This window comes from Balaenoptera ricei, chromosome 2 (assembly GCF_028023285.1).
Source record: "Balaenoptera ricei isolate mBalRic1 chromosome 2, mBalRic1.hap2, whole genome shotgun sequence".
Lineage (NCBI taxonomy): Eukaryota > Metazoa > Chordata > Mammalia > Artiodactyla > Balaenopteridae > Balaenoptera > Balaenoptera ricei.
In genome coordinates this window covers 1,797,002-1,805,342 of record NC_082640.1, presented here as the reverse complement: position 1 = coordinate 1,805,342, position 8,341 = coordinate 1,797,002, and the positions used below count along the sequence as shown (strand labels likewise).

General features: G+C 45.2%; 1 long non-coding RNA gene across 1 annotated transcript; it reads left to right on the top strand.

Moving 5' to 3' along the window:
• Positions 1–2,922: 2,922 nt before the first annotated feature.
• LOC132356471 (uncharacterized) lies at positions 2,923–6,815 on the top strand. The gene is made up of 3 exons (XR_009499881.1): positions 2,923–3,026; positions 4,602–5,299; positions 6,792–6,815. It is a non-coding gene; the product is annotated as an uncharacterized LOC132356471 (long non-coding RNA).
• The last annotated feature ends 1,526 nt before the right edge of the window (positions 6,816–8,341 follow it).

The following is an 8,341-nucleotide window of genomic DNA, read 5'->3' as shown; positions in this document are numbered from 1 at the left end:
GAAGATGCGTCACTTTACATTCTATTCAACACAGTGCTTAAAGCCAATTACAGCAAACCGGCTTGCAATGCTTTCCTTCAAAGCTATTGCCACACGCTCGCAATGGCCCGTCTTGTAAACCCATCAGAGGGAACTGTCTTGTGGCCTTCCTGCTGCTGCCTGAGCCCGGGTCCCGCTCCCTGCGACCTGCTCAGACACCTGGGTGTCCCAGACCTGCGTGGTTACCTGGGTGTGTCCAATACTCTTTTCTAGAGCTCAGCACCAGTAAAACCAGGAAGATGATGTCGTACAAAATCTGCTGATTACTTTCAAAAAGACCACGGTTCCTTGTGCACCTGGCCTGGAATAGTACTACTTAATAAATGAACTCAGGCAGGGAAGGAGAAAGAAAATAGCACCCCCACACACACCCCGCCCCGTAACTAGTGCCTTCCTTCCTTCTTCTCTTACACGGCGGGGGAAGGGTGGTGACGGATGCAGGATTTGGTGAGGGCTCGGCAGTCGCGTTCTTGGCTACGTTTCTTTTTTAGGGTAAGGAGTAGGCAAGGAATATCTGACTACAGCAGATAATACTAAAAGGGACATCAGCTTTCCCATCTTCCCTCTACCGCATTTTGCTGCGGATGATAAATAAGGCAGAGCAATCCTTTTTGTACACGCACCCCTACTGGGGAGCAATTGGTTGTAAAGTCAGGATGGAGACAGTACGCATTTTTTTTTTTTTCCTTTTAAAGAGATTTTGAACAACCATCAGATTAGAGAAATACTGAACGATTGCATATGATGAGCCTGATTAGTACCCCAAGAACATCCCAGTTTGGAATGGGAGCAGGTCCTGCTTTTGCTGGGGCCCACGCCGGAGCTCTCCCTTGAGCAGGAGACGTAATTTACTCAAATGGCCCCTAGTGGCCTGAAGGCGTTACTGCAGCTTCGTTAAAATTCACACGTATATTCATTATTGGTCTCTGAAGACGGTAGATTCTCCTTACGTGTTTAAGGATAATGAACCTGTTACATCACAAATAAAACAAATGTACCTGGAATTAGTACACTGCATTGGTTTAGCTGGATCACTAGGAGGAGCCCTTGCTTTTTAATAATAGTTACAAAGTCATCGGTTACTGAGCTCAAGGATACCTTTTAGGTTAAAAAAAAATGTAAAGATTAATTTTGAACAGACAATTATCAAAATAAGAAATTTATATTCTTGCTTGTTCCAGAAAGATTTTTGGCCCATTATAGAAATAAGTAAATTACAGAAAGATGTATGAAGGAGATGTAGGGAAAAAAGGATATAAATTGGAGCTCTGAACGAGGTTAATAATTCTCTCTCTCTCTCTATCTGTCTCTCTCTCTCTCTTTCTCTCTCTCCTTCCAAAGGATAGTAGATAATATTCCCTCCTGTTTTAAAATTTTCCCTCTGGGGTTATACTTTTACTAACCCAGTGCATTTTTTGAGTGTCAAGAGATTTCTCTCAGAAATAGGGCACACAATTATGAATATTATTTTCCACTTCCCATTTATAATACTGTATTAAATGCATATCAATAATCTTAAGTTTCATAGTGTCCACACAACTTTATGGTGTAACAAATTAAAAAATAAACAAGGTATAACAATAAAACCCAGTATATCCCTAGTTTCTACTTTATATTACAAACACTTTAAGAGCTCCTAAGCTTATACTTAGTTGAAGTCAGGCTAAAGAGGAAATAAACACACTTTTTCACCTCTTATTTCCAGAGATTCATGCAATGAGCAAGTGTACTAGCCCATGTTTTTCTTTTTTCAGAACTCACATAAGCAATACTCCAATCCAAAGGAACAAGACAGGAGAAATGAAAGTGAAATTACAGGGCTTAAGACTGTGAACCCAAATTCATAGGTTTTCCGCAATTTTCCTTTTAGACGGGCAAGGGCACCCTTACCAACTCTTTACTCTGAGCCCAGGTTCTTTCCTTCAGGATTATGCGCGTGCTTTCTGACTCTCGTGACTTTTGTTCTCTTAAAAACATTGGTCATTCACGATGACTAGGAGGCTGGTTGGCTTTTCTGTGTCTAAAACAATTGTAAACTGTAAAACTGCCATTTCTGTCATTTTCCATGATGTTACAGAGCCCCATCAGCTTGCTCACTTCAGCCTGCAGTGGTCAGGCAAAGGGGTGTTTTGCCATTTCTCTGTTTTCTCTTCCCATCTCCTCTCTTCCATATTTTCATAATGAGACACACAGCACATCACATGTGAGCCCAACAGCAGGCTGGGTTTAGGTACAAGCCCTGGGGGCAGCGAAGAGCCTGAGGTGGGTTCTCAGTGGCCAGGAGTCTTCAGGGAGAGGCAGGGCCACCAAACCTCAAAGCGTTTGGGAAGAGCTAGCTTTCTTTTATTAACCTGCTGTGAAGAAGTAATGGTTTTTGAAAGACATACGTTTTTTAAAAGTCAACATAATGAACTTTAACTGCTCTTACTTCCCTGAACAGAATGACAAGCTTGTGGGGGGAAAAAAAAAAAACTAACATGCAAAGCTAAGTCATATGACATACATAGAAACATTTGTTCCAGTATCTAAAAATGGTACCTCTCAGTTAGAATTCAAACCCTTGTGTCTCTCTAAGTTCATCTGAAAGGCAGACAAAATCAATTAGTAAGCCTTTCACCCTCTGGCAAAAAAGGAATTTCTACAAGAATGCCTTCCAGAAGTGCTCCGTTGCTGGACTCTTGGCTGTTTGGCTGCTCCGTGAAGGCAGAGACACAACTTTGGGGCGTCCCCAGGGGCCGGGAGCTGGCTCCAATCTGTCTCCCCTCCACCTTTGTCGGCTCAGCTCTCCGCCCCCAGGGGGAGGACCACGGGCACGTCCCGATCTGGGGTCAGCTGTCAGGAGACAGATCTGTTTAATATTTAGCTTTGAAGGGAACTGGCTGAACCAAAGATGAAAAGGATCAGCTCCAAGTGATGAGGAAAAACAAAAACAAGTCTCGATTGTTTCAATATTTCCAGAGGAAAATCAAAGGATAAAGTCAATGCAGGTAAGAGGGAAAGAGTGAGAGAGAAAAAGGGATGGGGGAGGGAGGGAGAAAGAGAAATAGAGGGAGGGAGGGAGGAGAGAGAGGAAGAAAGGGAGAGAGAGAAAGAGAGAGATCTCCAGAAGTCCCCAGTACTCCCTATGTCCATCTGCAAGCTTGGTTTGGTGCACACATACTGTCGAGAAATACAAGTAACACCCCACTCTCAATGACAGTTCTAGAACAGAGCTTCCCAACTTTAATGTGAATACTAGCCACCTGGGAATCTTGTGTAAAGTGCAGATCTAATTCAGTAGGTCGGGGGTGGAACCTGTAATTCTGCATTTCTACCAAGATGCGGGTACTACTGATATTCTGTCCCCCAGGGAACAGAGCCTAGAGCACGTCGGCTTTCTTGAACAGGGAAGACATTCAGCAACCACTACTTGCAGAATACTGACTGTTTTAAAAGCATCCCTATAGACAGGTGAAGAAATAGACTATAAAGCTGCATATAGGGGAATAATGAGAAAGAAAATGTTCAAAAATATATCCACAATTTTTTTTAAAAAATAGAAGTTTCGTGGAAGGAAAAGGAACAAATTCAGCATGATTTTGACTCACCCCAAATACCTATTTTTCAGGTAGGGTCAATTTTTGTGACGACACGAATTGAAGTAGGTTCGGATTTTGCTGGGATGTCGTTCCAGTGCCCGCCATCCCCCACGATGACAAGAGCAAAACATGAGCATCTTAAATAAAGTGGGTTGACTTTTCACGATAAGTAGTAATACTTGTGAATTTTCAAGGGGGAAGAAAATAAGGATATCAGGGAAAAAAACAGACATGATCACATACATTGTTCCAATGTATAGTCATGTATAGTTTTCAAAGGAAAAGGAGAAATTTAAGTCCCTATTTTTTTTTCTTGAAATGTACACAAGGAAAGCTGCTGGAAATTTCAAAATCACTCCAGTCATTCTTGGCTAATGTGCAATGAAATTGTGAAGTCTGGCCTCTGAGACTTTCAGAAATAACTGTACTCCTTCACCCCACCCCTTTCCTTCTTTTTTAAAAAAATTTATTTTTTTGAAGTATAGTTGATTTACAATGTTGTGTTAATTTCTGCTGTACAGCAAAGTGATTCAGATATATATATACATATATTCTTTTTCATATTCTTCTCCATTCTGGTTTATCACAGGATACGGAATATAGTTCCCTGTGCTATACAGTAGGACCTTGTTGTTTACACATCCTATAGGCACTACTTTGCATTTCCACCTCTTTCTTTCTTAGCCCAGACATCCCATAATTCTGTGAGGGCCAGGAGGCCGTTTTGGCCAACTGTGGAAGCTTCTAGATCATGAGGCCCCACTTGATTTCCTTCTACTCTGATATATTCCTTAGATACACGATCCTTAGAAAACTGAAAGCTGGTCAGGATCCTGAGATCACCTAGCCTAACCTCTTCCTTTAATTTACTAGTTAAAAATTAAATAACACTTGACTAGGTGCTTGATGTGAAACACAACTTATTTCAGATTTGCAATATTTTGCCCTGTCTTGTAATTATGCGCGTTCTGGCATCTTCCCCAGGAAAACGGCAGCTCTGCGGGGACAGCGCACAACCGTCCTTCTCCGCAGGCCACACGGCGACCAGCTCCGAGCCACACGCGCGGCGACCCCCGGACAGAGAGCCACTGACACGACGTGAGCGCGGTGCTGCCTTCCTTCCCAGCTCACCTCCAACACTGCGACGTGGACGAAACACTGGGGGAAGGCCTGAGGGGAGCCCAAAGGACGGAACCTCTCACACAAGGTGACCGTGGAGAGCAGGCTTGGACGTGGCCCCGGGGTGGGCCACCCCCGTCGTGCCAGGATGGTTCAGTCTGTGAAACGGGTTAACGCGGCAACACTGGCTGCCAAGTCACACATCCAAGACGAGGTTATAAAAAACGCTGCAGCTCCCGCCTAAGGTTCTCTCCCGCTCCGGCTCTTCCTCTCTCCTCCGTGGCCCACTTGCTCTGCGGGAAGCGGGCTGCCACGCTGAGAGGGGCCCTGTCGAGAGGCCCCTCTGCTGAGGGACGGGAGCTTGGGGCTCACCGCCAGGGAGGGTCTGAGGGTCCTGCCTGTAGCCATGTGGGTGATCTTGGAAGATGCTCCCCTGTCACGCCTTCGGATGAGACTGTAACCCAGCCAACAGCCTGACTGCAGCCTGCTGCGGGGCCTTGACTCACTGCCACCCGGTGACGCCCATCCCTAAGTCCTGACCCACAGAAACTGCAGCGTAAGAGGTGCGTGTAGTTTCCAGCTGCTAACTTTAGGGACAATCTTCTACGCAGCCAGGGTGACAAGTACCACGTCTGCAGGTATTTTGAGGGGTACAGGGAGGGGCCAGGTTACTAGGCAACCTGTGCTCGTCCCAGAGACGCCTGGTGGGTGACGGGGGCTTACCTGGCTGGGACCCTGGGCGGGGGGCACCTGTCCTCCAAGGTCCTTCTTGTCCGGCCGCTGGCACCTCATCCCTACGACATCTTGGTGCCCCGGGAGGTGCTATCACATTTGAGCCGCAGTGTCATATACTCTGACTCTCAGTTCTGTTATTTCCAGCAGGTCATCTGCCTGGTAAAGAACCACATCCTAGAAAGAACAGAGCTGAAATGTGTATCATAGGGGACGGCTTTATTTATTTTCCAGATGTTTATTTGCAAGCTACTAGGTCTTTGGAGACAACGAAGGCAATTGGCTAAGGTCATTCAGCTAAGGGAAAGAGAGATGTGAAACAGAACCGGGTATCTAGACTCTAAGGTCTGACTTGGAAATGGTAAGAATAAATGATTCATGGCAAGAATAAATAATGCATTTAAATTAAATAAGTATTAATTGAAATTAGTCAAGCTGAAGTGGTAGGTAGAATTAAAACTGGTAAAATTTATTTTACATTTTAAGAAAGTTATCATTTGGGTGATTACTAATTTAAATTGCTGCCCATCAGATACGTGAAATTTGGGGCAATTTTACCATATATCTAAGGAACTCTGGATTGCCTGTTAATGTCTTATTTGGTCATCTCATCCACTTTTACATATTTCTTCAAACAAGCACTCATATAACACTTATATAGTCAGGCTATTTTCTTTCTTTTTTTTTTTTAATTAATCTATTTATTTACTTTTGTTTATTTATTTTTGTCTGTGTTGGGTCTTTGTTGCTGTGTGCAAGCTTTCTCTAGTTGCGACGAGCGGGGGCTACTCTTCGTTGTGGTACACAGGCTTCTCATTGCGGTGGTCTCTCTTGTTGCAGAGCACGGGCTCTAGGCGCACAGGCTTCAGTGGTTGTGGCTTGCGGGCTCTAGAGCACAGGCTCAGTAGTTGTGGCATGCGGGCTCAGTAGCCGTGGCTCACGGGCTCTAGAGTGCAGGCTCAGTAGTTGTGGCGCACGGGCTTAGTTGCTCTGCGGCATGTGGGATCTTCCCAGACCAGGGATTGAACCCGTGTCCCCTACCTTGGCAGGAGGATTCTTAACCACTGCATCACCAGGGAAGTCCCTATAGTCAGGCTATTTTCTAAGTGCTTTACATACAATACCTTATTTAATTCTTATTGAAACTCTATGAAGTGGACACAATTATTGTTCTCATTTTGTATACAGAGAAACCGAGTCACAAAGAGGTTAATTAACTCATCTCCTTACCAGTGATCTATTGCTACACAACAAACCTCCCTGATATAGTGACAAAGCAACCGTGATGATTAATTTTTCTCACTCCTCTGCAATTTTGTCAAGGATCTGCAGGAATGAGTTGACCCGGCTCTATGTGGTATCAAGTGGGGCAGTTCAGCTGGGGGCTGGGGATCCACTTCCCTGATGGCTCCCACGGCAGGAAGTCGGTCACCTGGGAGGTCAGCCAGGGGCCCTGGTCCCCTCTGTGTCAGCTGGTCCGTGCCTGCTTGGGCTTCCTCACAGCATGACAGCTGGGTTCCTGGAGTGAGCGTCAGCAGAGGACCAGGCAGCAACACATGGCACTTTATGACTTTGTCTCAGGAGTCACGACGCATTCCTTCAGCTACATCGGACCAACCGAAGCCGTCACAAAGGCCCATCCAGATTCAAGAGGCGGAGAAATTGCTTCCATCTCTTGATGGGGGGAAAGTCAAGATTTTAAAAGATTCTAGAATAGCACGTGCGATGGGCAATGTTGTGGCTGCCTTTGGAAGATACGATCTGATACACATGCTAATCGAGCTACATAGAATGTATTCAAACCCAAGCAAGCTAGCCTCAGAGTCCGTGCTCTTTCCACCAGAACAGTGTCTTTCCTCTTCCTCTGATGCTTCTCCTGTGAAAAGAAGAGCGACATTTATGATCTCTTTTATCCACAGCAGAAGGCCTTTCTGTGTAGGATTACAGAGATTTTTATCTCTGACAGAAGTCATTTGAGCTTTTTCTTACTCGGTCCTAAAAATAAAGCAAATAACAATTTTCAAAGTGCTTTTGAAAATATAAACTGTGTAGGCATTCTCCCTCTAGAGCCAAATATTCATCCCAATCACCCAAGGAGCCCGTGGAAAATGTAGGTTGCTGATTCCCCTGCAGAGATTCTCGTTTGTAAGATCTGGGGGGGAGGGCTCAGAAATCTTGATTTTTCTTCAGCACCTTGAGTTATTACAATGCAGAGGCTAAATACCACACTTTGAGAAATGACTTAGACATTTTCCATTCTTTTTGGCTGGCCGGGACCTTTAAATACTCCTCCTGCGTTTGGGAATTCCCTGTCTGATGCGTCAGTGCCTCCACCCAGCTCCTCCAGCCTCCGTGCGAGCAGAAGCGTGCCTTCCCAGCCTCACTGGCAGGTAGGGCACAGCGGATGGATCCAGGCTTCAACCAACCAGACAGAGCCACGTAAGACTGTGTCAGAAGGCAACGCGCCCCAGGACTAAGTGGAAGCAGACACCTCAGGCTTCTGGAGACGGCAGAGACAGCCTTTCCAGGAGGAGAGGCCCAAACTCAGTATCAGAAAGACAATTTTCAGTGTCTGTGCCCTGCGGTCTTTTCATTTTTTTTCAAAATGGTATTTTATTGTTGTAAAAACACTTAACATGAGATCTACCCTCTTACCAATTTTTTAAGTGTACAGCACATAGGCACAACGTTGCACAGAGAGAGCTGGAGCTTATTCACCTTGCTTCACTGAAACTTTACGGCCATGCATTAGTGGGGCCATTGCATTTTTCACTGGACTGGTTCTAGCACGTGATTTAGGCACTATTCCTGGAAGCATTGCTTCCAAGACTGTTCCCCTGGTCCTTGCGGAGAGTCTGCGAATTGCTAAACAG